Raw genomic sequence first — 22125 nt, 5'->3', positions numbered from 1 at the left:
AACCAATAAATATATGTAATACTAGTATTTTCCAAACAATCAATCAAAACAGTCGTGCTGCACGACCTTACCCGGACCGTATGGACTGTTTCTCGTCTTCCACTTCCAGCGCCCGATCATCCTCTATTCTCCGTTGTTGCCACGGCACTCCTGTGGGATCCCAGTCAGGACCGTAGATCACTCGAGAGAGGTCCGTTCAGAACCAGTGAAGGTTGGATGATCGGCTGCCAGACGAGGGTCTATCGGGCAGGAGCTCTTTCCCGATCATTGCAGGTGTTCACTCCGTCGTTAGGACCTCTCTAACTGGACCCAAATGTCGCTGATGGGCCCCGCGTTGGGACACCAATTGTTGATCAAAGCAGATTTTCCGGCAGGAGCAGAAATACGCGCAATCGATCGGATCTCATGGGGTTGTGGCATTGATTAATTCCGGCTCCTTTGATGAGAGGCGGAATCCTACTGTATGGGGCAATAAACTGTATCCGTAGGGGTTGGTTATGGCCTGGGATCGGATCGAGCAGCCAGGTGCAGGGGAGGAGATTGTCGAAGGGCCTGTTCGTGCGCAAGGGATGAAAGGGTATGTGGGCTCGGCACGGGTAGTGGCTCCAGGGCAGGGTCGCGCTGAGGATGCTTTTATGACTCTAGCATGTGTGCTTGGGGGCTGCCAGAATGTGGGGGATGATTGCGAGGTCGGGGAGACGTGCAGGCGATCGGCAATGTTACGAACTGGCCATAGTGTCTAAAATAGCTGCCGCTTACGCGCTCGCAAAGGCCTAAGCGGGACAAGATGGCGCCGGTAATGTTCACATCGTAATCTAATATCTAACCCCTTACTTCTACACCATTCCCAAGATCCACAAGGACCTTGTGCAACCTCCAGACCGCCCCAAAGTATCAGGCATTGATTCCATACTAGAACCACTATCTAAGTTTGTGGACGCTTTCCTTCGCCTACTGGTTCAAAAAACTGACACATACCTGAAGGATACAAAGGAAGTCCTACAGCTACTCCAAGGAATTGACTTTGACCCCAACAGACACCTCCTGATGGGACTGGATATGGAGAGTCTGTATACCAGTCTCCCACATGATGAGACACTATCATTGAGGAGGTACTCTTTACCACCGATTGGGGATACCACACACCACATAACGTGGTTATGAAATGCGTGGTCCTGGCACTTACAAAAAACGTATTTGTCTACCAGGATACCTTCTACCTACAGAAGCATGGGACCAGCATGGGGAGCACATTTGCTACCAGTATAGCTAGCCTGTACGTCTACCACCTAGAAGTGAGAAAGATTCTACACCCCAGTAACCCGTTTGTGAACAACATAAAAGCATGGAAATGTTACACAGACGATGTGAAGGAGACATTACATCAATTGAAAACTTTATGACCTGGCTGAACCAACAAAACAAGTATCTGAAATTCACCAGCACAACCTCACGGACCAACTTGGTCTTCCTGGATTTGAATAGCTACCCAGATGAGGGCACTTTAAAGACTACCACTCACTTTAAAATTACAGCAAAGAACTTTCTACTGTTATATAACAGCTTCCTTCCCTGCCACCTTCGGGGCAATCTCCCATACAGACAGTTCCTCCGCTACTGATCTACAAGAGAAACTAAAGAAATGCAACTACCCCACACAAATCATTGACAGAGCCATGAAGAGGGCACGTAACAACAATAGGGAAGCACTGCTGGAACCAAGAGTACCTAAGGACCCAGAAGAGAGACCAATATGTGTCACTACTTACAATACCAACTCCAATCAAGTGACAAAAATTGTAACAAACATTGGAGATTCCTGGCATGCGGAAACCTCATCCTTCCCAAACCGATGTTTGCACGCAAAAGGGAAAGGAGCATGAGGGACATGCTGGTCCACACAAGTCCACGACACACCTTAGCAACTGAGGCAGAAAATACCCTTCTACCCCCAGTGAAGGTCCCTTATCCTTGTGGTAATTGCAACACTTGCCACCTGACGAAGAAAAGCAAAAGTATAAAATTCAGTAATGGTACTGAATGGGAGCAGAGGAGATTTTCGAACTGCAACAGCAAGAATGTGGTTTATATCATCACTTGCCCATGCGGAATGCAATATGTCAGAATGACAACTAGACCTGTCAAGACACCCATGGGAGAGCACAGGAGCAACGTACATTGCAAAAGAAGCACTACAAAAATGGCTACCCGCTACTTGACAATCCAACACACAATGGAAGACCTACAGTAGACCATTATTGAACAACTGAACAGTGAACATGGCCTTCTCAAGAAGGAACAGTAGTGGGTGTTCAACTTAGAGGCACACAATACAGGTCTGAACAACGCCATTCCTGGGGACAATTAAGCTGATTTGTATCTCCCTGTGACTTTTGTCACATTCTCTGGGAAGAAAAAACTACAGCAAATACACTGCATAGAAACTCTTGAAAAGACTGGGCAGAACCCTTATGTTAGCCAACCTTCTATTAAACACTTGGGGTCAGCAGGAAAACACCCCACTAATGTGGCCTGTACATTACACTGTTGAATGTAATGTCCTGCCACACGTTTTTCCACTCCTATTCACTTTTACCATCTTGAGCTTACCCTTCTGCAGAGAGGTGTCATTACCACTATATGCCCTCTACATAAAAATCTTTTGAAGCAACTGGGCAGAAACCCGGTTTTGTTTGTGTCTTTTTAATTAGCGCACTAGTCCTTTTCGCTCCTAGGGCTATACAACAGGCACCCTTGAGCAACAGGAAGTGAGGAACAAACACCCTTGAGCAACAGGAAGTGAGGAACAAACATTCAGCTGGAGGTGCCATTCTAGGTCACCATCTTGGATTTTCCGACGGTCTAGTGTTTGTACCAATTAGTGCAGTTTTTTGGCGGCATAATTACCAATTATGCTCAGTATTTAAGGACACCCCCCACACTGGTTCAATGTTCCACGAAGCCGCGGCGAAGCAGTGTCCTGGTGAGGAGGTAACCTTGCTATTGTAAGTACGACACAGCCGATTTGCAAAAGTGAAACGCTGCTCAATTAGGAAGGATCTCAAAACCAACATTTTTTTTTTCCTTTTTCAATTTCTTTTAACAGTGTGTGACCAAAGGTACCCCTTCCCTCCCGTTTTGAAGGCTCATGGGGCATTATCTGGGGGATATAAAAGTATGTGAATAGCCTAAACTTTGGAGGCTTCTTTATCTGTCACTAAACTGTTTTTTGAAGGAGAGATATATTTAACAGATACTCTCAGTTACACTTATCGTATGAATACGCATACCATGCGGTCATTAGATATAGAGTGTGTGTTTTATGTTTTGTGTGTTTATGTTTTTGTATTGTCCCATCTCACCGGCATAACACTGCACTGATTACCAATTATAACGGATAAAGATAAGAAAAATATATCACAGAAATATATCACTTTTCTTTACAGGTCAACACCACATATGTTGCAGTTTAGATGTGTTATATCATTTTAACTCTGTTTTTATTCTTCCAGAATCCATTCAGCAATATACGTACTGGGGTATAGTATATTGTGCATGTTAAATTTACGTGCACCACTTAGTTAGGATTATATGTAAACACATAGTTGTTTTGATTTGAGTGTAGAAGAGATCTCTTCTAGGTCCTGATGAGAAGCAAGGGGAGGGCTTCGAAAGATGTTGACACAGGAAACACAGCTCATTAAAGCATAGTATCTCAATCTCATTCCCCACTTTTAACAATACCAGCTCAAAGGAACATTAAAAAAAAAAAATTCCACTGAGCCAGGTATTTTTTAATTTTTCACCATTCGCTCACTTCTGACCCTTCCACTCACACTCCTACACCACACATAGTATTGTTTTTCATAACCAGTCGCAGCAGGCCCCATCCCGCAGCGGGGCAGGAACACCCCGATAATGAAGCATGCCACCAAGGGTCCTTTTGGTGGGTGAGGGGTATTTAAACAAATCTGTGTGCTTTCCACCATTGTAGGAGGCACACATACTCTGGAGGAACACTTCTATACTTTCCAATAAGGGTGGATCCCTTTGTTTTTTTGACAATATTACTTGAGGAGGATGTATCCATCTCTTCTGCTCTTTTGAGCATTACCTCTTCACTCCCTTCTTGTGTTACTTTGATGGATCTGCATTTTCTCTTTCCCTGGGACTCTGGCTGGTCATCCTGGCTGTTGGTGGGGTTGGTGTCCTGGCCAGAGCACGTTCCTGGATGCTTTTTTCTGCATCAAGGTTTGTTTGTTGTTTTTTTTCGCCTTAGCAACGTTTTTGTAAAAAAAAAAATCTACTGTAGATGCTGAAATGTGATGCTCGGCCGACGAGCGCATTTTTTCTTGCCGCTAATTGGCCGTCCGTCACTTTTTTCACACAAACACGTGTATTTTTCTTACCACTTGATACTAGCGTTAGAGTAATTTTTTCTGGCCCCTAGCTGTTCCTAATGCCACACACCGCCATATTGTAAATACAGCGCAAGCATGGCGTTAGGAATGGGCATACGGCAGCGGTTAAAGAAATTACGCTAAGCAGCATCAAAACAATTTACCCACACCTCTATTCATTTGGGATCGGAAATCCGATCAAGGAACCAGGTAGACTAAATTAATCGTGTCTATCTTGGCAATAATAATTTGCCTCTTTTATTTTAATTTATTTCATAGAGAAAAGATTATTTTTCACAAGGCTAGATTAGGAACACATTATCAACCAAACAAAGTATCACATTAACAAACACCTACACAAAAATCAATTATTACATATTATGCACGAATTACCACACAATTTGACAATACATTTTAAACACGACAAAATTCTCAAAAATTAAATGCGTGAATACATTCATCAAGCATGTCAAAAAGAGCTGATTCTATATACACTATTTACATATATATTCAATTCTATTGCTTTACGCATTGAGTCAAACAAAATGTAAGAAAAAGATTCCTGATTTCTAACAGGCAACAAATCCTCGTGTTTTGAAAGGGTGAAGCAAGAATCTTCACGTAGCCGACGCGTTTCGAGTTCTGGCCTTATAATTACCAAACTCTCATCAGGGCAGCATTAATCCTGTCTTTGACAACTATTTTTGCCAAGAAGAAAAAGAATAAAATCGTTTTTTTAATGAAATAGCTTCTGGAAAGCCCCTATATTCTCACTTGACCACCACTCCAAAATGTAATCACATACCTGTTCATTAACAGTATGGAGTTCTGGCGTTCTATTAATCTCCTACGGAGTACTTTCCAGTCTGCAACAAAGTATCAATCTCTATTTAGAGTCATGCCGTGAGGCTTTTAAACAAGCCAACGTCTAACGTAAAAGAATGGGGATTATCTTACGTGAATGACACTGAAATAACACTGGAATCATTCACGTTCTGGCACAGGTCTGTATTCCTGCAAAAGTCGAAAGCTATTTTTACTGCCCAGTTCAGTTAGTATGCGAAAAAGATTAAATAATGAAAATGAGCGGGACCATTACTCACTCGACGTTCGTTGTTCGTTTGCGAATTATTGTCGGGCTCTATTTGTCCTCGATCTTTTGGACAGGAAACTGTAAAGGGAGAGAACGGGCTAAGCTTAGATCCGTTACCCAAAAGATATATCACGAAGCTCACTTTCTCTAAAAGGCTTCAGTGTTTCACTTACCAAATTCCTCTGTAAGCGCATGGCATTAGTGGGAGTCTGTTGCTCGCTGAAGCGTTAGCAAACCAGCGTGCCTGAGCAGTTCGGAAATATAGTTCCAGGTCAAAGAAGTCACGTGGCATCTCTATGCGTCAGATGGGGAGGGGCCACATGTCGATTGAATTCTGGACCTTGTGGTTCCCAGAGGGAATTGGCACGCCACTGTATCTGAAGTGGACCTTTTAATAACAGTTTACCAATCAGAGTTAGATTCTATTCACTTCGCTCATACAGTTGAGCCCATTGTTAATACTGTCAAACTTCATAATTAGATACGCTTCCTTGCGTAGTAGCGCACTTTCAATATTGGGGGACCGATGTTTGGGGTCTATTACAGCCAATACTGTCCACTCAAAATCATTTTCGGAATGGTTGGCAGATATAAAATGCTCCACCATAGGGGCAGTCAAAACTCTGCGCCTTATGCGCGATCTGTGTTGTGTGATTCGCATGTTGACTTGTTGGCATGTTTTGCCGATATATACCTTGTTGCATCGGCAAAGCACTGCGTAAACAACATTTTTTGTTTTGCAGTTAGTAAAACTAACATGTCTCCATTTGATGTTGTTGTATTCAAATACATTTCCCTCCAAAGTTGACGAGCAAGCTACGCAGCACCCACATTTGTGGTGCCCGTCTATTGGTTTCAAATTCCACTGTGTGATTAAATCACTTTTTGGTTTTGGAACATAGCTGTCAGCTCTTATCAGCTGTTGTCCAATACTGAGGTTTTTCTTCATAGCGAAAATAGGTTTGGGCATAGGGTATTCCAGATTCTCCAGCAGATGCCAATTTTTTAAAATGATTTGCCTAAACTTGTTTGTATGAGAACCGAAGGTCGTCACACAAACAAGTTTATCCAACCCCAACTTGTCTTTCTTCTGTAACAGGCTTTCTCTGGGAGTGAATCTCGCTCTCTTCTTGGAGTGCCTAAGCAATTTTTTGGGGTATCCCCTCTTTATCATTTCCTCACAGAATGAATTAGCGTGAGTGTCGAATTCGGCCAGTTCAGTACAGTTCCTTCTTATTCTTAACAGTTGCCCGTACGGAAGATTTTCCTTCAGGCACTGAGGATGTGAACTCCTGTAATGGAGGATAGTGTTTCTGTCCATCTCTTTTTTGTACAATGTTGTATTCAATATTCCTGTCACCGGGATTATTGATACGTCCAAAAATGTCATCTTTAATTTACTAGACTGCATTGAGAACTTAATATCAATGTGTCTTGAGTTGATCCAATCGACAAAGCAGTCCAACTCTGTCTGGCTCCCCTGCCACAGGAGCCAGACATCGTCGATGTACCTCAACCATTGGAGCATGTTGTTAGTAAAAGGATTATTGCTCATCCGAAAATGCAAGGCAATTCATTACAATTCAACAGTTGACTGATCAACCCGTGATTCAATAATCACTGCGGTGTGTTTTTTAAGAATTCAGTTTCCAAGTATCAGTTACTGCTGGTTCCTAAATAAAAACACACTCAGCTTATATAACTCTCACGGCTAAGCTGCCGTAAAACAAAACAACCTTTGCAGGAATACAGACCTGTGCCAGAACGTGAATGATTCCAGTGTCATTTCAGTGTCATTCACGTAAGATAATCCCCATTCTTTTACGTTAGACGTTGGCATGTTTAAAAGCCTCACGGCATGACTCTAAATAGAGATTGATACTTTGTTGCAGACTGGAAAGTACTCCGTAGGAGATTAATAGAACGCCAGAACTCCATACTGTTAATGAACAGGTATGTGATTACATTTTGGAGTGGTGGTCAAGTGAGAATATAGGGGCTTTCCAGAAGCTATTTCATTAAAAAAACGATTTTATTCTTTTTCTTCTTGTCAAAAATAGTTGTCAAAGACAGGATTAATGCTGCCCTGATGAGAGTTTGGTAATTATAAGGCCAGAACTCGAAACGCGTCGGCTACGTGAAGATTCTTGCTTCACCCTTTCAAAACACGAGGATTTGTTGCCTGTTAGAAATCAGGAATCTTTTTCTTACATTTTGTTTGACTCAATGCGTAAAGCAATAGAATTGAATATATATGTAAATAGTGTATATAGAATCAGCTCTTTTTGACATGCTTGATGAATGTATTCACGCATTTAATTTTTGAGAATTTTGTCGTGTTTAAAATGTATTGTCAAATTGTGTGGTAATTCGTGAATAATATGTAATAATTGATTTTTGTGTAGGTGTTTATGTCAATGTGATACTTTGTTTGGTTGATAATGTGTTCTTAATCTAGCCTTGTGAAAAATAATCTTTTCTCTATGAAATAAATTAAAATAAAAGAGGCAAATTATTATTGCCAAGATAGACACGATTAATTTAGTCTACCTGGTTCCTTGATCAGATTTCCGATCCCAAATGAATGGAGGTGTGGGTAAATTGTTCTTTGTACAAATTTAGTGGTCCAACCCCCCTCCTTCCCAACTGGACGAAACCCCTCCATTTTTTCTGCAAAAGCAGCATCAAAACAGCATAGCAACAATCCTTGTTAATATGCCCCTAAGTGTGGTACTGCTTTTATACATTCCATACAGCAAGCATCAGATAACCTTCATTTCCCGAGGAACCAGGAATTTGACACAAGGCTGGCACAAGTAAAGGACAACTTGTATCGAACTAAGTTGCTCCGTTTTACCGCTTGGCTATGCTAATAACACCAGCGAATATTTTAAATGTTTAATTGCTAGTCTTGAATGTGGCAGGTATCATGGGGAAAACTGGGAACCACATATGGTCTGACTTTGTGTGTTATTTTGTGATGCTGTTTTCAGGAGACGTGCACATCAATGGTTTTAAAACATTCTATCTGGCAGCTATTTCAACTCCTAATAGCTGCCTGTGGGCGTGGGCACAGGGATGACCGTGACACCAGGATTTGGATTTAAGGAAGGTTTTATTTTGAGAGTTCTTTTAGGGTAGGACATAAGCGTCTTTCTGTTTCTAAATGTCAGTCTCTCTCGGGCAAAGGTGTTGGGGTCCGTGGCGAGGGTCTTCTTTCTCCTCTGATGTCGGGGTGTCTCCTTCACTCCGGATACCGCAGACTCAGGGCCATGGAACAGACCAACAAGAGAGGGAAGCCGTTAGTTCACCGTCCTCTGTATGAGGTGCACCAGGGGGACCCAGGGGAAGTGAGGGGGAACCCAGTGAGGTCTGTCTCAAGGTATGTACAGTGCTCCGTGAAACATAAAGGGAAGGGAAAGACATAGGATTGGGGAACACAGAATGGTAGGGAAATGACAGGGGGTAGGAACGCACAGGGTATTTACAACGCTACTCTCTAGCGCTTAGTTTCCCGACCCAAGCCGCCCAACGCCGCCGTACCTGTGGTAGCCACACTCCTCCCTTGGGAGCGTGGCACGGCGGTTCGCGGGGTCGTTGGCCTCCTGGCTCTCCTCTGGTCTCGGACCCTCCGTCCCTTCCGCGTTCTTCCTCCAGGTAGTCGTTTTCCTCTTCTCCTCCTCCTCGGTTTCTCCTCTCCGCTCCGCCGCCTTCCGCCTTCTCCTCCGGGGTGATAACACACCCCGTGTACATCACTTCCTGCCCTTTACCCAATCCGGTGGGGCTGACGTCATTCAGGGCTGTCTCTCCTTCCGTAGTTGTAAACGCCCAATTAAAGGCGCCGCTCTCTTCTCCCTCGTCGGTCCGTCTGCTGTAATCGTCCTCCCAGTCGTTGGTCTGCGGAGAAGGGGGAGACGCACTTTCAGCAAGGTATGGATTCCACCATTCACTCGTGCATGCCCCTACCCCTTTACACTGCCCCATGGGGTTGGTGGGCTGGCGATATACATCTCGGCCATGGCCTTTACAAAGCCGATACACCATTTTACCAGATTCTTGGTCTTGAATTTGTGAACGCCTTACTGTTGGGCATTGTGAATTTTTACAACATTCCTAAAGCAGACAGACGTTATGTTTTGTCAACCCTGGATTTTGACCTGCCCGCCGCCCCCATACTAAAACGTGAGCTGGGTCTGTTGTGTAGGGGTGACTTTAATGCTCAAACTTTGCAGAGTGTATCAGGATGCCTGTGGTTTTATGGATGCAGATAGTAATCCTATTTTTCTCTTTTCTCATGATTTGTTCGGCAATAATATTAATCATCTGATGATGAAATTGAATATGTGTTTTGCCAACGAATATATCAATATCAATGTTTTTCCCCAAATACCTTTGTGGTTAAGGGTGAGGGCTCTGGGATGGACTTTATTTTACTGTCTGCCAACCTAGTCAATATGATAGATGATCATCTGCTACACCGCCTCGCTATGAGTCACCACCATGGCCTAATTTTAGACATTTCCCACTGGCATGTGGTGAATTGTCCCATCAGGTAAGTCAACAGTATTTCTGCTCAAAAGAAAAAAGATACTCGCATTAAGCTGGTGAAGGGAAATCACAGTTTGACGTTTGATAAGATACAGAGGATAACATGGCTATTACAAAGAGTGCATTTATTAACTTTTCGGAGGAAGTTAGGGGAGAATTATGCAGGTCTACATACAGGAGTTCAGAGAAAATAAGGGTATGGTTTGATGCAACATGCTTCAGATCACATAAAGAGTAAATAGCCTCTCTCCATAAAAAGCCAGGTCTGACCCCAAAGTTACTCGTTGCAGGACGGCCTATAAGAGGGCAAATGCAAAAAGGAAAATGTCCTCAAATTAAAGATATACAGGCTTTTTGGCATATAATAAACCAAACGTTATTTAAAATTATCGAAGAACCCATGATCGAATCTGCTATATCTGTTCACGAATGGCCACTTTCTTTTGGGGTGGGGTCCATTCCATCAGGGAATGAGTGGGAGGTGTGGCTAGCAGAATAAAGTTCAAAGCTCTAACCTTGGCGTTTAGAGCATTAAAGGGGACCTGTCCCAACTACTTAAAACTCAGACTCCCCCGGTATTACCAGGAGAGGTGCCTGCGATCCAACTCTCGGCTTCAGCTATTCATCCCACGTGCCAGAAAAGCTAGACTTGGAGGCAGGTCCTTTTCTGCTGGCACGGCGATACTTTGGAACGCCCTGCCTGCCACCATCCAATCTGCCACGACAGAAGCCAGCTTTAAGAAACAACTAAAGACTTGGCTCTATGCCCAGAAAAGCTAAGCACTCCCCCCTTCTTGCTCGGCCTAACAAGAAACGTTCATTCAGCGCCGGGACACCTCCTTGTGAGGTAGCTGTTTGCGCTCTACAAATATCAGTATTATTATTATTATTATATTAAAGGATTTATCTTGTCCTGCAAAGGACTATTTCCTCCCCAAGTACTACCCTTCCCTGGAAGAAGTGACAGAGGCTATAAGATCCAGCTCTAGTGGGAAATATCCCGGCCCGATGGGTCCCTCTAGATTTATTCAAGAGTAATCTCGATTAGCAGGCCCCTTTGTTAACCAACATCTTTAGGGCAGTAAGTTCCTCTGCCATAATTCAATCATGAAGAACAAAAAGGGGTTTGGCTTTAGCGCAGTAAGGCTACGCCACGTTAGCAAACAACAAAACAAGTGCCAATACTGCTCAATTCTTTTCTCTGACACAACTCAAGATGAGTATCACGTCCTCATCTTAATAGACCACTTTTTCAGTCCTGAAATGTATCACAAAACATGTATGTTTATTTTTACATTTATTTTTGAATTATTAGTCTTTCTTTTTATATTTTATACATCAGACAATAAAGTTTTTGATTCTCTATTTGAAGCAACTACTTACTTCCTAGAATTGGAAGGAGTGAAGAGCTCCTGCTACTAAAAACCATGTGTGAATATATACATTGGGGTGTTGGAAGGCAAGTGCAGACGGTGCAAAAAGGGCTTCAAAAACGAACAGCTTCACTTCAAAACTCATTCATCAAAATCATACAACCAACATAGTTACACTATACGAACAACACAAGAGACAAACAGTGAGGGATAGTGATAGTTGTGTGTGAAAAGATATCCCTAGGCTTGTATCATTTCTTAAGCTAAGGATACAACGATAATTCATAACGGCTTTTTCTATTCTTTAATCACAATGAGTAAATTAGGCCACCATAAACTCAATCCATTCAGGCTAATTACAACAATGGTATCCATTCAAGCTATTTACAATAATGATTGGCCTAAAAGGGGACAAGAAAAATCAAGAAAAGCAAGGTCAACTAAGAAAGGGGGTCGACGCATTTCGAATCCCTTAGGTTCGTGGGATTCTCTTCAGGACCAAGACAGAAACATATCTGTTGGGCTTGCTTGAGGTCTTGTCAGTGGAGACATTTTTTGTGACCAGTGCGCTGGTTCTCCTGTCGATAAATCCAAATGCCAGTTTCATTTGAAAATCAAACAATCATTATTCTGTTAAGTTCTTCGGTTCTTAGTTTTCAGAGTTCCATTAGGCTCGCGTTTCAGGCATTGTGGGCATTGTGAATTTTTACAACATTCCTAAAGCAGATAGACGTTATGTTTTGTCAACCCTGGATTTTGACCTGCCCGCCGCCCCCATACTAAAACATGAGCTAGGTCTGTTGTGTAGGGGTGACTTTAATGCTCAAACTTTGCCGAGTGTATCAGGATGCCTGTGGTTTTATGGATGCAGATAGTAATCCTATTTTTCTCTTTTCTCATGATTTGTTCGGCAATAATATTAATCATCTGATGATGAAATTGAATATGTGTTTTGGCAACGAATATATCAATATCAATGTTTTTCCACAAATACCTTTGTGGTTAAGGGTGAGGGCTCTGGGATGGACTTTATTTTACTGTCTGCCATCCTAGTCAATATGATAGATGATCATCTGCTACACCGCCTCGCTATGAGTCACCACCATGGCCTAATTTTAGACATTTCCCACTGGCATGTGGTGATTTGTCCCATCAGGTAAGTCAACAGTATTTCTGCTCAAAAGAAAAAAGGTACTTGCATTAAGCTGGTGAAATGAAATCACAGTTTGACGTTTGATAAGATACAGAGGATAACATGGCTATTACAAAGAGTGCATTTATTAACTTTTCGGAGGAAGTTAGGGGAGAATCATGCAGGTCTACATACAGGAGTTCAGAGAAGATAAGGTTATGGTTTGATGCAACATGCTTCAGATCCCATAAAGAGTAAATAGCCTCTCTCCATAAAAAGCCAGGTCTGACCCCAAAGTTACTCGTTGCAGGACGGCCTATAAGAGGGCAAATGCAAAAAGGAAAATGTCCTCAAATTAAAGATATACAGGCTTTTTGGCATATAATAAACCAAACGTTATTTAAAATTATCGAAGAACCCATGATCGAATCTGCTATATCTGTTCACGAATGGCCACTTTCTTTTGGGGTGGGGTCCATTCCATCAGGGAATGAGTGGGAGGTGTAAAGGATTTATCTTGTCCTGCAAAGGACTATTTCCTCCCCAAGTACTACCCTTCCCTGGAAGAAGTGACAGAGTGTTTTGCCATATTAAGGATGTTAAGAAAGTTTTTGCCCTATCTATCTTTGGAGCACAAGAAGATCACGGTCCAGGCCCTGATAGGATCACGCCTGGACTATGCTAACATCCTTTACCTGGGTCTTCCTGAATATCTGTTGACCCGTCTGCAGATAGTCCAAAATTCAGCAGCCAGGGCAATCTTTGGCCTCACTAGACGAGCCAGGGCGAGCAATCTTCTTGTGACTCTGCACTGGCTGCCGATCCGAAAGCGCATCGCTTTTAAGGCTTTAACTATAGCCTTTAAGGCGCTCCACAATTTCGGCGCTGGTTACTTGCAGAAAAGGGTCAACTTCTATCTACCATCTAGACCCTTGAGGTCGGCTGCCCAGGCCAATGCCATCGTGCTGTCAGTGCGACGTGTGCGCTGTGGAGGCCGCTCCTTTAGCTACCTTGCCCCTCGTCTCTGGAACACTCTGCCCCTGACGCTGCGAACGTGCTCCAGTTTGTTTGCTTTTAGAAAGGGACTTAAAACCTATCTCTTTGCTCTGTAGGCTGTCTCTGGTTTTTGGTGCCGCTTGGCTGTATGTTGTTAGTTGCTGGTGTTTGTGTGAGGATCTATAGCGCCGGGACGCTCTTTGAGCAGCTGAGCGCTTTACAAAACCCCCAGTAACATAACATAACATAACAGAGGCTATAAGATCCAGCTCTAGTGGGAAATAACCCGGCCCGATGGGGTCCCTCTAGATTTATCCAAGAGTAATCTCGATTAGCAGGCCCCTTTGTTAACCAACATCTTTAGGGCAGTAAGTTCCTCTGCCATAATTCAATCATGGTCCGACTCGTTCATTGAACAGATCTTTATGAAAGAGAATTATGAGGACCCTAGCTGTTACAGCTCAATTTCTCTCCTGGACTCCATGGTACACACTGCACCACCTAATGATAGAGAGTGTTCAGTAAAGTCCTATTTTGAAAAAGAAAGTGTGGCAGCACCTGCACTGGGCACTCCCATAAGCTCTTCATCCATATTTTCATCCCTGTTGTGTCCTTAAGTATGCAGAAAACTCAGGGTCTGCTGCCTACTCGCATCAGTAACACCAGTAACTTACCTCAGATGAACAAGGTGCGCGGGAATGTGCAGGAGTCCATTCATCTACGTTCACATTTTCACCATCTCCCCTCCCAAATATGCACACAGCATGTTCTCTGCCCAGGGACAACCGACATAGATAAACTCAAATCACTTCCTGGACATCAGTGGAATTTACACTCTCGATGGCTGTGGAAGCCAACTCTCTGTCACTTCCATGGTCCCACCTTTCACGGCCTCCTCCTCAAAAGCAGTGAAGTTTGCTGCAGCAGGAAGCCTCTAGCCACACCACATCATAGGAGAAGAGCTACAGTTCAGAGAAAATAAATATTAGACTAGAACACCAACCACTGAGCCTCAGAGCCAAGCCCCTCTTTGGGCTTTTTATACAAGCACAGGTCTGGAGTGAAAAACACATGTATGAGACTGGTGCCCGAGGACTGTACATCAAACCAATAAGGTGCGAGAGCAGCAAAGCCAACCTAGGGTGAGACAAGGCTCATCACATGCAAATTCCTCAACAGCTGCCACGGAGCAGAACATGCAACAGCAGAATAAGAGTTAATGCAATGAAGACTAGAGTTCAATGCCAGACGCACTCCGCTGACCACATAAACAGGAGTGCAGGTGGGAAGGACATCATTTGTTGGACATCATAGGTCCTGGATCTGGGATTCATTAGGCAGTTTTACAACCTATCACAGGCATAATTCAGGCCCCTGTGGTGCAGAGGAGCCCAAAGCCATAAGGGGGGGGCATAACCCTACAAGGAGCTCCTATTTAGCTTATTGGCAATGTATATCTGTGAGATATGGACCCCTCATCATATTCTGCGGGGCCCATCATTCTGCTTTACGCCACTGCAACCTATTTGAGTAGTGTGGTAAGAGAGTAAGCAGCATTATCTACCTATGCATGTAGTGTATCCTACCATAATATTACACATTAAATATTGACCTGCACTTATGTCAACTCCGCTTTACGAGCTACCAACATACTGTCAAAGTAGCAGATGTGAAGTTAGGAGTAGTAAACCTGCACTTACCTAGGTAGGCCTCTCTAGTCTATGTTAGTTACTGTGAGGTCCATATACACGCAGATGACATTCGTGACCTTGATATTGTAACGAACAACACCATAAAATGGGAACCGAACTGTAAAGAAATGTGAGTGTTTTTCAAGAGTCAAAACTAGAACAGCGAGGAAGGGTGGTGAGGGACAGAAGAGGGGACGTGGTGAGAGAATACCCACAGCCAGAGCGGTGGGGGAGGAGTGGCGAGGTAGAAAGGTGTAACACCGGTGTAACAACGGGTAAAATGTGAGGAGAGAGTTGGAGTAAAAGCAAACACAGGTGGGAGAAGAAAGGAAACACACTGTATAAGAAAGTAAAGGGAGATAAATGACGGCGAGATGCACAGGAATGGAGACCGAGGCAGTGAGAGTCAAAATGTAACCTTTTTGGGTCATTCCTAGGGGGGGAGGGGGGCTATGCTCCTCTAAAAAATAAAAGGAGTCTCACTTAAGCTGAAGGTGATAAAGTCACGATTGAACACATTTTTCCATATGGAGTCACTAAACAAATGATAACCAGTCGACACTTACAGTTTTTGATGGAATAACTGCTGGTCTTTATTAAATTGATAAAGGAAACAAACGGGCAACTGGTTCCATTCTACTGAGATGTTTAGTCAGTATCAAGGCATTTTCCAAATCACAAAGACAGACATGATAGGGTTAAAGTTTTATTTTTCTGCGGTCCCTGATACTGGAGAGGACTATGGAGGGTGGGCTTCACCGAACAAGGAACCTGAGAAGTGTGGTCGGCATCCTCACTCCCAGCAGTGTCCATGACTGGGGGAGAGGAGGGGTGGGCTGGGGGGTTAGGGGGAGGCGGCAGGAAGCCATGCTCTGCACTTATTGGCCAATGCTCAGCAACACTCAAGTAAACAAGCATTTACAATGCAATGGTTTTGCCTTTGTGAAAGTTAGAGCTATTGGCATTGCTCTTGACATTATTTTTCTTTATGTTTTTTTTAACCTAAATAAATGGTATTGTCATTTACAATAGCAGGGCAGGCACAGGGAAGGGGGGGCGAGGAGAGACGAAGGAGAGCTGCGGGCTCAGGGAAGGGGGGGCGAGGAGAGACGAAGGGGGGGCGAGGAGAGACGAAGGAGAGCTGCGGGCTCTTGTAATGCTTGAATGGATGAGTTGGTGAATGCATGGATGGGTGCATGCATGGATGGGTGCATGCATGGATGGGTGTATGGATGGATTAAAACTGTGAGCACTTTACCGTGCACGTGTTTGAGGCCTAATAAGAAGTGCCGGTCTGCATTATTCATGCACTGCGGCCCTGTTGAGAAGTACACACCTTCCCAAGCTCCTAAGTGGCTCTGTTTAGAAGTGCTACCAATGTCCACTAAATGCTGTTACATCTTAGGTTTAGTGGCCCTGTTCCGAAGTGCCGGGACTGTCTCATTAATGTCAATGAACGCTGTTGAGAAGTGCACGCACTGAGAGCCGTCAGGTGATAAAGTCACGATTGAACACATTTTTCCATATGGAGTCACTAAACAAATGATAACCAGTCGACACTTACAGTTTTTGATGGAATAACTGCTGGTCTTTATTAAATTGATAAAGGAAACAAACGGGCAACTGGTTCCATTCTACTGAGATGTTTAGTCAGTATCAAGGCATTTTCCAAATCACAAAGACAGACATGATAGGGTTAAAGTTTTATTTTTCTGCGGTCCCTGATACTGGAGAGGAATATGGAGGGTGGGCTTCACCGAACAAGGAACCTGAGAAGTGTGGTCGGCATCCTCACTCCCAGCAGTGTCCATGACTGGGGGAGAGGAGGGGTGGGCTGGGGGGTTAGGGGGAGGCGGCAGGAAGCCATGCTCTGCACTTATTGGCCAATGCTCAGCAACACTCAAGTAAACAAGCATTTACAATGCAATGGTTTTGCCTTAGTGAAAGTTAGAGCTATTGGCATTGCTCTTGACATTATTTTTCTTTATGTTTTTTTTTAACCTAAATAAATGGTATTGTCATTTACAATAGCAGGGCAGGGCACAGGGAAGGGGGGGCGAGGAGAGACGAAGGAGAGCTGCGGGCTCAGGGAAGGGGGGGCGAGGAGAGACGAAGGGGGGCGAGGAGAGACGAAGGAGAGCTGCGGGCTCTTGTTGTAATGCTTGAATGGATGAGTTGGTGAATGCATGGATGGGTGCATGCATGGATGGGTGCATGCATGGATGGGTGTATGGATGGATTAAAACTGTGAGCACTTTACCGTGCACGTATTTGAGGCCTAATAAGAAGTGCCGGTCTGCATTATTCATGCACTGCGGCCCTGTTGAGAAGTACACACCTTCCCAAGCTCCTAAGTGGCTCTGTTTAGAAGTGCTACCAATGTCCACTAAATGCTGTTACATCTTAGGTTTAGTGGCCCTGTTCCGAAGTGCCGGGACTGTCTCATTAATGTCAATGAACGCTGTTGAGAAGTGCACGCACTGAGAGCCGTCAGGACCTGCTCATATAAAGTGCTGCTTTCAAAGATACGTCTACCTCCCCCTCCATACTCCTTAAAATACGAAGATCAGAAAAGTTCCTTTTCTTATTTGTGTTTCCTTTAAATACGCTTCATAGGTCCGGCTTACAGGAAAGGAAACGCGGGAGACCTTGTAGCAGTAATGTTGACTCTGTCAGTGGTAATTGTAAGTCTGCGGTTCAGAGGCAGAGCTGGCAGCGACCTTGCATCAGTATTAAGCGTGCAGTCGGTAGAGCCAGCGTCCCACATGGTATCGAGGCTCGGGGATGCAGAGAGAGAAGGGATACACGCAATGCCATGTGAGCTAGAGACCGTTGCGCGTCAGGGGCACAGAATGCAAGAACACCACTAACAACCACTGGCAAAGCCAATAGCCCTGACTCGTTGAAGGTATGATGTTACTTGTTGTATCATATATCTGAATGCAATGACAGAAACAGCAAAATACAAGTCGGGTGGCACACTAGGCTACACACAGATTATTAGCTTAAGTATTTTTAAGACGCCCTTCATTACATTGGCCACGGCCGTTTGAGAGACCCCCCAGTTTTTACATCCCACTTAAAGCCCTGTTGATTGTATAAGCCTCAGGAGTATGAATGGCTGAATGCACCCGCCAGGATTGCAGCTTCTATCCTGCAGTTTGCATCGCTACGGATGCGTTACTCCACTGAGCGTAACTACAAGTGGCGTCAATGAGAGCCACCTGAGAGGGCTGGAGACCACGTAGCAACCATTTGCTGTTATCAAACTGGACAGGCGCTAGAAAGTACATTGAGAGTCGGGGAACAGGGTGATACCAAGCAGCGTGTGTCACTTTGCAACTATAAATTGTGAAGCGAACGTAAATCTGGAGACCTTTGAGGGCGGGGGGGGGCGGCTAGGAGCAGGCAGGGGAGCCCCGCGGTGAGACTGAGCTCCTCCGCCCGCTCGCCTGAGCGCACAGGGGTCGGGTGGCGGCTCTTACATCACCTGCCGCCCGCCCGCCCGCCCTTCCCGCTCCGCCACCTCCGTGTTTTGCAGCGGACCTCTCTGTCGAGCGCACTCCTGCAGACGAGCGCCCCGGGCTGTGGAGAAGCGGCCGGGACGGCGTGGCTCCAGCTCGCCACAGCGCTGCCTGCCCAGGCCTGCCCTGTCCGGGCGGGGGTGCAGCGGAAGCATTTACAGGCCGGAAACACGGGGGCGGGAACGGGGCACACACGGACAGCGAGGGGGGGGCGGGAACGGGGCACACACGGACAGCGGGAGGGGGGCGGGATATCAAATCAAAATGCTGAGCACTCACCTGGACTTCTTGGAGCAACGAGAAGTCGACGGGCCCCGGCGCCATCTTCGGCGGAATGAAAAAACAGGCCCTGACAGCAAAAAAAAAAAAAACACGCCCACCGCCGCATGACTACACAGAGGGAACGCCCATGGAAAAAATCTCGGGAACGCCCCCGGGATTGACGGACAGAGCCTTCTCCCAATGGCTAGCCTCCATTTATGGAGCTAGCCAATGGGAGGAGGGGGCGGATACCCGACCCCACAGAGAAAAACATAAGATTTTGCTAGCGCATGCATACTTCGTACGCATTGGCTAGGCAAAACCTAAAAAAGGGGCAGCACCGGCCCTGCACCGCAGGGCTCCTGAAACCAGTTACTTGCCGGTTTCCAGTGAAGGATTGAAATGTAAACAGATGGGAATATAGAATATATACTGCTGTTCTAATGTGAATAGAAACAATATGTGGTGGGGCACTGGACTGCACGCAATCAGAGGTAGTTAGTGCCATGATATATTTTTACCAGGCTGTGCTGAGAGCTGCTCTCACCCTTGTGTTACAGGCAGGACCCGCAGCGCCCCCGCATTCCTCCCTCCATTGTTGAGTCCTGGATAGAAGAAGGCCCGCAGGGTGGGGGGGAAGGGGGCCCCGGAGAAGGTGAAGAGCAGAGACCGGTCATCCACATTGTACACCGAGAGACGGCCCGCCTCATAGTCTAGGAAGAGACCCACAGCCCTGGGGGGCACATGGGGGATCAGGAGGGTGCGGGGGGAGGTGAGAGCTTCGTAATTATCATCTCTGAGCCACACTGTCCAGAATCCATCCTCAGGCGCCAGTGTGATCCTCCCCTTCCTGTTCACAGACTCGTCGCACACCCCCAGGATCCAGTCCGTCTTGTCCCCCACCTCCACCTCCCAGTAATGCCTCCCTGAGGTTAGCCTCTGTGTCCCTAGCACAACAACATATATAGTAAATCTCTGAGGTGTGTTGGGGAGATAACGTGCTCTGTCTCCGCGCCACACGCGCCTCACGCTCCTCCCGTCCTCGGATAGGATAAGCTTCCCATGAGCAGTGTCCGGATCCAGGGTCACCACAGCTGCAAGAGAGAGAAGCAGAGATGAGAGCTCAGAAATCTCCCGTCCACAATAAACACATTACTGATATTCAGCCGGTCGCTGCAGTAGCATCAGCGCTTCATTCAATCTTGATGCACCACCTCCCGCTGAACCATACCCATGTCAGCAGCACCCCGTTTAAGTGAAGTAATCAATAGTGTATAGTCGTCACAGCTTTTTTTCAAAACGCACTTCATGGTGCAGTATTGTTGTCTGTAAGTAACAGTATTACAGTTCTAAGGTTGTAATAGCTCAGATGTGAATTAGGAGGGGGGCTTAGGAAGCCGCCCCTAGAGCTGCAGAGTTTGGAAACGGAGAACTGACTTACTGGCTTTCACCAAATGTTTAACACTTGAAGCAGGAAACCATCTCACAGATGCGGTGTGTGATCCCATGAAAGGCTCAGTAATCCTCATTTCATCCAAACATTTTTTTTTCTGTTGTCAGATTTTGTTTCTGTTGTCAATGTCCACAATAAGTGTGCATTTAAGGCAAACCACTCACTGATGTAATTGACTCCAGACCTACCAATTTACATGGTGCCCCCGTGTGTCACACCTTATCAGCATCTTCCACAAAGGTATACAGCTTAGAACCTTTCATACACAGGGAGCACAAAAATGTGACTAAACTCTTGTTTGTCCGTTAGGAAGAGTAGGGGCTGAAAGCTCGAGCTAATCCTTCTGACATGTCCACCAGGGATTTCCCAGAGGTAGAACAGGTGGTGGCTCCGTCATCAGGAAAACCATCTCTTGACCTGTAATGATGCAGGGAATGTGAAAGGCTATCCAACAGTGCCTGGTAGATGTCCCATTATCGCTCATCTAGACATAGGGACCATGTTGTATTGTGATGCAAGGCAATGTGTTTTCCTTTGAAGGATCCTCGTATATTTCTGCACGCCTTATCTCTTTTGTGTTCCACTGTTGTCCAGTACAGCATTCTGACTTGGACTCCGGATAGGGCAAAAGCGACTCCCTGCCTCTCCTTGTTGCTGCTTCGTGAGCTTATTAATCTGGTTTCTTCATGATTTTGGATCTTACTATAAACCTTACGTGATTTGCTACACTGGTATTGCTGCCTTTTTAGGTCTCGCCTAGGTAACGGATGCACTGTCTCGTTGAGACATGCCGTATATGTTTTACTATGTGCGTCACCGCCTGTTTTCAAATCATTGTTTCCATTTATTATCGAGTGTGCTTTTCAAAATGTTGTACTTGGCATTGGTTAATAGTATTCCAAGTCCCTCCTTTTTGAATGTTGGGCACGCCTATGGCTATCGGCCCTTTTACTTGTATTATTTAGGCTTTTTTTTTTAGACTTCTTATTTAATGTGCTTTGTTTAGTTTTCTGTTTCAGGCAAGCACGTGATGTTGATTGGATTTAAAGGATTTCAGCCCCTGCTGATCGTGTGCCTCCCAGGCACAGACACACATATAGTTTTTGAGCTGCTTCATGGTCTGGCATCCGTCTTTTTACAGATGCACTTGAATACTTTTTTTTCGTTCTGCGTTGTTTTTTGTATGCTGTGTTTTTTCGTACTTGTTATTTAATGTGCCTCGCTTTGTATTAAAGATCTGTACCAGAGTACTTTACTTTAGTTCGGTGTTGTTTTTGTGTCGTGCTTATTATTTCATGTGCCTGCTTTGGGTTTCTGTTTGAGGCAAGTGCGTGACGCATTTAGGTTTCAAAGGGCTTCAGCTCCTTCTTATTTTCAGCGCGGTCCGCTTTCACTTTAGCGGTTGCGCTTGCTTATTTAATTAATTTGCCCCGTGGGCCGAAAGGGAGCGTTTCTCCTCACTAATCAAACAAGCATTTGCAATGCAATAGGTCTCGCATTTATGCGAGTTTGAGCTATTGACATTGCAAATAACAATGCCTTTTATTTTAGTTTTAGTTTTTAAGACATAAATAAAAGGTATTGTCATTTACAATTCCAATCGCTTAAACTTGAGTAATGCGAGACCTATTGCATTGCAAATGATTGTGTTTTT

Source organism: Lissotriton helveticus, chromosome 5_1 (assembly GCF_964261635.1).
Source record: "Lissotriton helveticus chromosome 5_1, aLisHel1.1, whole genome shotgun sequence".
Lineage (NCBI taxonomy): Eukaryota > Metazoa > Chordata > Amphibia > Caudata > Salamandridae > Lissotriton > Lissotriton helveticus.
This window is presented reverse-complemented; position numbering follows the sequence as displayed.